Source organism: Arachis duranensis, chromosome 2, assembly GCF_000817695.3.
Source record: "Arachis duranensis cultivar V14167 chromosome 2, aradu.V14167.gnm2.J7QH, whole genome shotgun sequence".
In the NCBI taxonomy this organism is placed as follows: Eukaryota; Viridiplantae; Streptophyta; class Magnoliopsida; order Fabales; family Fabaceae; genus Arachis; species Arachis duranensis.
This window is the reverse complement of record NC_029773.3, coordinates 21328564-21337534: the sequence shown is the minus strand read 5'-3', so window position 1 is coordinate 21337534 and position 8971 is coordinate 21328564. Positions and strand designations below refer to the sequence as shown.

At 45.5% G+C, this 8971-nt stretch overlaps 1 pseudogene; it reads left to right on the top strand.

The window, feature by feature from the left end:
- Positions 1 to 695: 695 nt before the first annotated feature.
- Positions 696 to 7211, top strand: LOC107473944 (uncharacterized; annotated as a pseudogene).
- The last annotated feature ends 1760 nt before the right edge of the window (positions 7212 to 8971 follow it).

Sequence of the window (8971 nt, the reverse complement as noted above, 5' to 3'; positions counted from 1 at the left end):
AATTATAGAATATTATGTAACACCCTAACTACCAAAGCTCACGCTTCCGGCTGCGCGACTCTGATAGCTCGGACATTACGACGACACTTATACTATTTAATACTAAAATATAAGCCTGTTTAAAACTTTAAACTGCGGAACTGCTCCCAAAAATACTTTCGTCCGATAACATACATCTATAGATACCATACAACTTACAAAACTTAAAGAGTGCATCATATACATACATACATACATACATACATACATACATACATACATACATACATACATACATACATACATACATACATACATATATATATGGGCAAAAAACCATAATAAGCCAAGCCTCATTGGAAATTATGGATATCAGCCAAACTGAAAGTGGTTTCAGGAATCAGCCAAAGCATATATTAATATAAATCGAACCAGAGTGGTTCGAACTGCATAAGCAAGTAATTCGAACCAAGGTAGTTCGAATTACTAGTAGAGAGAAGTTAATAAATCGAACCAACTTGGCTCGAACTTGAAAAGCAAATAAATCGAACCAAGGCCGTTCGAATTATAGAGAGAGACGCTGGTTAATGTAATTCGAACCAGGCTGGTTCGAATTACACAAAGACTAGTTCGAACTAGGGTGGTTCGAATTAGTGGGAGACGGAGCTGTATATATATGGTTGTAAACGTGAGTTGCTCTCATTAGAGGGTGTATGATGGCTAGTGATGAGAGTTTTGTTGTTTTGGTTCACCACAGAGGAACCATTAAGAGAAAAAGTCGTTCCGACGTGAAGTTCACAGATAGGGATCCTCTCTGTATTGTCATGACTCCTGCGACGAGCTTTGATGACCTTGTTAGATTTGTACTGATGAAACTTGGTCTGGAAGGTGCGAAGCAGGTTAAGAAGTTTTTCTATCGCATTCCAATCACGGTCCTCCAGGATACCGTGAAGTATGATTGTTTCACGATTGGTAGTGACGAGGACTTGCAAGTCATGTTTCTTTGTCGGCGGCAGTTTCCCGAGGTGAGGACACCAGAATTATTGGCAAAGCTAGTTGATGTGGTATCCAGCTCAGGGGGTTCGAACCGGAATACCACCAATTTAGCCACGGCAGCCGGTTCTAGTTCCAGGCCTGCCGTTGGTTCTTCCTCTGTCCCTGTGTATGAGCCAGTGATCCAAGCTGTCGCCTCCCCGTCTTTTGCTGTGGATCTCAATGGCAGTGTAGGCGACGAGGTAGGTTCAAGGGAGAATCTGCCTAACCCTTTACTGGGCGTTGCACCGCTTGGCGTCGGAGACGGATTGTTGGGTGATGCAGAGGAGGATGACGTCGAGCCGGATATGATTGACGACGACAGCGGCGATGATATTGGACCGAGTGAGCCTGCATTGGTGGTAGGTGGTTCTAGCTCTGGCACACAGCAGTATCCACCACATTTTTCCTCTTTGGACTTGGATGCCATGAGGCAGGAGGGAGTTTCTGGGCACTCTGTTGGATTCAGAGCTAGAGATACGGAAGGGACTGCTAGTTTGACAGAGTTCCAGGTCGGTCAGCAATTTCAGGATAAAGATCAGGCCCTATTAAGTGTGAAGACTTACAGCATCCGGCGAGGTGTACAGTACAAGGTAGTCGAGTCTGATTATCGCCGGTATGTGGGCAAGTGTTCTGAGTTTGGGAATGGGTGCACATGGTTGATTCGACTGAGTCTCCGGCAGCGCAAGGGCATTTGGGAGGTCAAATCATACAATGGACCTCACACTTGTCTTGCCACCTCCATCTCGAGTGACCACAGGAGTTTGGATTACCATGTGATATCGGAGTTCATTATGCCAATGGTTAGGGTGGATGCATCCGTCAGCATCAAGGTGCTACTGAATGCCACGGCAGCACACTTTGGGTTTAGGCCGACTTACAGGAGGGTATGGATGGCAAAGCAGAAGGATGTTGCCCTCATCTACGGTGACTGGGATGAGTCATACAACGAGCTTCCCAGGTGGGTGTTGGGAGTCCAGTTGACGATGCCTGTTACTGTTGCAGTCCTAAGGACTAGCCCCGTTCGAGTTGGAGGACAGGTAGACGAGTCTCAAGCTTATTTTCACAGACTTTTCTGGAGGTTTTCACCATGCATCGAGGCATTCCGGCATTGCAAGCCGCTAATCAGCATCGACGGCACCCATCTGTATGGCAAGTACGGGGGAACGTTGCTCATCGCAATTGCACAGGACGGGAACTCCAATATTCTACCTGTTGCATTCGCACTAGTAGAGGGTGAGAATGCTGAGTCTTGGGCATTATTTCTCTCCCACCTTCGTCAGCACGTGACATCGCAACCGGGTCTGCTGGTTATATCGGACAGGCATAACGGCATCAAGGCTGCGCTTGAGGCTCCTGACGGAGGTTGGTTACCTCCATCTGCATATCGTGCATTCTGCATTCGACACGTAGCTGCTAACTTTGCCCTTACCTTCAAGGGCAAAGACGCACGAAGGCTTCTTGTGAATGCGGCGTATGCCAAGACCGAGGTTGAGTTTGATTACTGGTTTGATATTCTGCGGTCTGAAGACCCGGCGATGTGTGAGTGGGCGAACCGGATTGATTATTCCTTGTGGACTCAACATCGTGACGACGGTCGGAGATTCGGTCACATGACGACGAATATCTCCGAGTGTGTGAACTCAATCCTCAAGGGTGTCAGAAACCTACCTGTATCCTCACTGGCGAAGGCAACATATGGAAGGCTTGCGGAACTTTTTGTTCGCAAGGGGAGAGAGGTTGAGGCCCAGATGGGAACCGGACAACAACTCAGTCAGCACTTGGCCAAGTGTATTGAGGCCAACATGAAGACGGCGAGGTGCTTCACGGTGACTTTGTATGACAGGGATAATTCCGAGTTCACCGTTGCCGAAACCACTCCGACTGGTTCCTTCTCATTGGGTAGCTACAGAGTATCGCTTGCCGCTTGGACATGTGACTGCGGGTACTTCCAGGCGCTTCATTTCCCATGTCTGCACGCACTTGCATGTTGTGCCTACTCACGGGTAAACTGGACCACTTATGTTCATAGCGTGTATAGGATTAGTTCGGTATTCAGTGTGTATCGGATGGGATTCACCCCTCCGATTCCAGAGGGTTTCTGGCCACCATACGACGGGCCCACTGTGATAGCAGACCCTAACAAGAGGCGTGCGAGAGAGGGTCGTCCGAGGTCCACCAGGATACGAACAAATATGGACGAGGCAGATCCAAACCGTCCAAAGAGATGTGGCCTATGTCGCCAACCCGGACACACACGTCGGAGTTGCCCACAGTTGGGTGGATCGTCTCACACTGGGGGCCATTAGTAGCCATGTTCTTAGCTGTAGTACTTATTTTAGTTAAGTTTTATTATTGATTTTTTTGCTTTCATGTATTCAGCATGCTGCGTTAAGTAATGAATATGTTATGTATCACTTTGAGTCTTGCTACAAGTATCCTAAATGCAAAATTTAATAAATAAATGTACATATTAGACTGTTATATGATGCAATGATTATATATAGTCACTGATAAATCCGCTAAACACCCGTTTTCAAAGTACAATTCGATGAATAAACAACAAAGAAAAACCGCTCTAAAATAACAACAAAAGTATAATGTCTGTGATACATGAATAAACCCTACGGAACAAAATACATGATACATGACTCATCCAAACAGATGCGAGCCCGTACTGCAACGACGGGGTACCCGTGCCCGCTGACCTCTGCGGATAAACGACTCCTCATCCTCGATCTCATCCGCGTCCTCATCAGGGCCAGGCTGTGCAGGTGGCGTAACATGGGAGGCTGCCGCAGACGGCCCGACAACAGACTCTGATGCAGCAGCGTAGGCGGATAGTGGGGTGCCTCCCAAACCAAGATGATCACCAACAGATGCCGTAGAAGGCTCGTTCAGATCAACGTCTAAGGGTGCCTGAGTGCCTGAGGTCTCACCACGCCTCCGGGCCTGCACGTCCTCCTGCATGATGGCGGTAATGTCCGCTAGAAACTGTGGACCCCCGAAGTCCGTATCAAGCGTATCTGAGCCAAGAAAATCTGACCACTGTGATCCCAGAATAACCCAAGGGGTACCCTCCTGCTGAGGCTGGTCATGGGCAGGTACACCAACGAAGTAATCCCCAAGAGACACAGGCCTAAGTCCAGTGTCACCAGGCTCAGCCCCATCACCCATACCTGACCCATACCACTCTCCTCCATGTCCGCCATCGTGGGTACTAACACCACCAACTGCAACAGCCCCTGCACCATCCCCGCCCACCGGACCATGCTGATCATCGTCATCGTCGTCGGCACCACGCCCTCTCCGTCTCCCTCCCTAGCCTCGTCGTCCGCCTCTAGCCGCACCAGCATGGTCATCATCGTCTATGGCCGCATCAAGCCACCTCCACTCACGCTGGCTCCGTCGTGTGCCCACACGAGCTCTCCTCTCAACCCTGCGCCTATCAGGCACGTCCTCCGGACGATCCATGTCAGGCACTCGCCCGGCACCTCGCTGTGAGGCCTCAACTGGAATAGGAACGGCTCTCGGATCCCCCAACTGCATATCTGGAGACAAGAACCTCTTTCCATGCTGACTCCACCACTCGAGAAACAAATGCGATGGTCCAGGGTCAGCAACAACATCAAACCTCCGCACCGTGTCCGCACAGGACTCCCAATACAGATGCCACTCCTGAAGATCGTACGGAAACCATCGATCGCCGCCTCTGCCGTCCTTCGACATCAGAAAGTCGATGCTCAATGCGGGATTCGGAGGGGACTGTACCCCTCCGAACTACGGAAGAACCCTATCTATCTGATGCCACTTTATGACGGCAAAGTAGATCAGCGACGTCACTGACCGCCACAACGCCATATGCCGAGGCTCCAAAACCTCTAGATGCACAACCTGAAGTATGTCGGGAGTGGTGTACGGCATCCAGATAAACTGCACGGGGAACTCTCCATTGTCAGGCTAACTCATAAAGTTTGGTTAAATAAAGAAACTTATTAAGTAGCGTACTCACCTCCCCGTGCTGTAACCGGTCTATCCTCAGCCTCCACATCTCCACTCTAGGACCCTTCTCGCTACCGGAAGCGTTGTATCCTGACCACCTGCATCATACATGTGTCTTATGGCAACTTAATTGTGTGTTTAGGGTTTCTAATACATTATTAATAAACATGCATTTATTTATATTAAAATGAAATAGAGAAGGCTGAGTAAAGTACCTCGAAGCCAATGGCCAGCTGAACGTCTCATATCCAGAAGGCCTAAACCGAGGAAATCGCCAGAAGATCCAAGACTGAAGTTGCTGAAGTGGGCCCGTTAACTTGACCACATGTCTGTTCGCCACTCGGCACATGCACCGGTACAACCATGCCAGTGCTGCAGAACCCCAGCTATAGGTACCCATCTCCTCCTGCCTGGCTACGTAGGAAAGCCATCTGATGTGTATGCGGTTGCCAGACTTATCCCCAAACAGCTGCGTACCCAACAACATCATGATATACGCACGGGCATATCGCCGCACAGTCTCGTCATCTGCTCCATCAGGGCACTCACCAAAAGTCTCCTGAAACCAGCTGTAGTTCACTGCGTACTTCTGAACATGGTTGGGAGGAGGTACCACTCCAAGCAGCTCCTGGAACCACACCCAGGCTGGACGGCCACCCGGGATGTATAAATGGAACTCTGATAGGCAGCCGCTGACGTAACGCCCGTCCACTGGCAACCCCAACTGGTATGCCACGTCCTGAAGTGTGATCGTGCACTCTCTGAACGGCATATGAAAGGTGCGCGTCTCTGGACGCCATCGCTCGACAAATGCACTGACAAGGGCCTCGTCTAACCGGAACCATCTATCGTTCAGCCTTGCAAGATGGTATAGACCTGCCATCTGCAAGTACGGAACGTATCTGTCATATAGTCGCATGCCCTGCTGCCGCCGCATGCTCCTTATGCATTGCTGTGGCTGCACATAACATTCACCGCATTGTTATAACCGGATTCATAACCAATGACAAACATAACGAAATCGATAACTCACCAACAAAACATCATACTAAATAAGACTGCATAAAAATCGATGAACGAGAACCACATGCAAAACAACTACCATAGATCACGCAACTAAACCACTAAAATAAAAGAGCTTAACTAGAACCGCTAACATAAAACAGCATAAGTAAAACCATTAGCATAAAACAGCATAAGTCAAACCTTTAACATAAAACAGCTAACATAAAACAACTAACACAAACCACTAACATAAAACAGCTAACATAAACCACCAACTTAAAAACAGCTAACATAAAACAACTAACACAAAACAACTAACACAAAACAACTAACACAAACCACTAACATAAAACAGCTAACATAAATCACCAACTTAAAAACAGCTAACATAAACCAACTAACACAAAACAACTAACACAAACCACTAACATAAAACAGCTAACATAAACCACCAACTTAAAAATAGCTAACATAAAATAGCTAACATAAAACAACTAACACAAACCACTAACATAAAACAACTAACATAAACCACCAACTAAACCACCAACTAAACCACCAACATAAAACAACCAACATAAAACAACTAATGTAAACCACTAACATAAATCGCTACCATAAACCACTAACAGAAACCACATACATAAACCACCAACTAAAGCACCGTCTAACATGAACCGCCACTAAAACCGCATGCAAAACCACTAACTCACAAATACCACTACCACGAAGTTATATCTGTACTAACCACCTCGTTGATGACCCCGACTATATGAGCGACTTTGTCCAAGCGATATAACCGTGTCGGATCGTCCCCCATTCAGCAGAGTATTCCGTTCAGGTCTTCCTCGGAGAGAATCTGGGTCGTTTTCTCTGGGATTTGGTGGGGTAGGAGAAGGGAAGAATGGTTCGAATGAGGCTGATTCGAACTCCTTATATAGCCGATTCATGCGTAATTTGAACTAGGTTGGTTCGAATTACTTCTCCTTAAATCGAACCGGCTTGGTTCGAATTACATGCAACGCTGTCCTATATATAATTCGAACTAGCATGGTTCGAATTATGTGCATCTTGAGTTCGAACCAGCTTGGTTCGAATTATCTTCAATCAATTCTGACCCTATTTCGAACTTTATATATTACAAGCATTATCCAATACAATGCCTAACCCTCTTACAGAATATATCAAGATAAAGGCGAGGGTACAATAAACCATAACTAAGATAATACAGAGCATAACAACAATAACTAAATAAACTCTTCGTGACTTCTGCGCCCATATCCTGAAAGGGAAAAAATGTAGGGGGTGAGAACATCATCCTCGAAAGGGTTCTCAGTAGAGAATTTTTTGGGAATTACTATAATAGGATACGTAAAGATAAACCGTACCAGTGATTAATAACCGTCTTGTGCCTCTTTTAAAAAAAATAACAATTTACAGTAAAAGTAAAGTCGAAAATCTTTTCTGAAAGAGGAACCATTCGATTCTCAAAAACTCAAAAGCCTTTCAAAACGGTTTATCTATGTTGAACCAAAATAGCTTTTCATATTTTATTCCAAACCAGAAACACAAAAACCAAAATCAACCATCAGTTCATCTCATTTCATCCACGGCCCTAGGGCCAAACAATCCAACCATCAACCAATCACCACAGTCCAACAGAGTCTCAGTAGCAAACACAAATAGGAAGATGCAAGCACAAACAAAATTTATTGCAAGTAGGACAATTAGCAATTAATCACATAGGCAAACCAAGTATAATATGCACACCTAAACAATGTCACATAGATGCATATGATACATGCCTGTCCCTAGCGGCTGATGATATCATCTATCGGTTATAGAGCCAACACGACAAGTCCTGGTAGCTAACCATTGGACTGTCCCTCTGTCGCGCATCCCCAACTCGAGTTATACTCATCATAAACTTGATCATAATCATGATCCATATCCATCACCTTCACTGGTGAATATTTACGGGGGCGAGCTCATCCGAGACTTTCACAGTGCCCGACCACACTTACGACATAGGGTCAGCAGATTCTTGAGCCTCCACCTGGAGCATGTGGTGGCTAGCCACCGCTTTTTCCCAGGGATCTCGTGCCTCTGATAGTGGAAGTGCAAATCACAATTATCAATAATTCAGCATATACATGCATTCATTCTCATCCATGGATCAACATCCATCTCAGCCATCCGGCTCACGGTTCAGTCCAGAACCAGCCAATACTCATAGCATACACAGCCATTCCGGCTCACGGTTCAATCCAGAACCTGCCAATATTCATAATCATACACAGCCATTCCGGCCCATAACAAAACAGCACTTCCACCATCCAACATTATCAAATTCATAAAACCGGCATTTAAGCCATAAATCACTTTTTCTCAAATCGTTCACTTTGAAATCAAGTTTCAACTCTTTTCAGCCTTGGCTTTAGAAATCTCGTTTCTCAAATCATCTCAGGCTCATAAGCCAAATTTACTCAAAGTGAGTTCCCTTTTTAAAACAAAGCCACTCTTAGCATTCTCTTTTCAAAACTTCCAAAACCATGGCAAGTTAAGGATTTATTTCAAAGTATTCAAAATCACCTATACAACAATGGAATTTTATAACAAAGGTTTCTCGGCAAAGTCCCAAGTCTTTAGGGGAGAATAACATAACTCATTTTGCCAAGTTCATTTAAAATCATTAAAACCTTGGCTTTCCGATTTGAATAATAAAATAGGATCTAAGCCAAACCGAGACACGTAATCATTTACTTCTTTCAAAGCCGTTTTCTTTACTTAGGCAAAACCAACTTCAACCCCCATGATAAATTCTAGAACGTTTCAACTGTTCAAAATTGTTTTAGTCTTGCAAGAATTCAAAATTCAAATAGTACTTAAAACATTTCTCAAAACATTTCAAAATGAAACTTGTCAATAGACATTCAGGTTCTTTCAAAGTCAT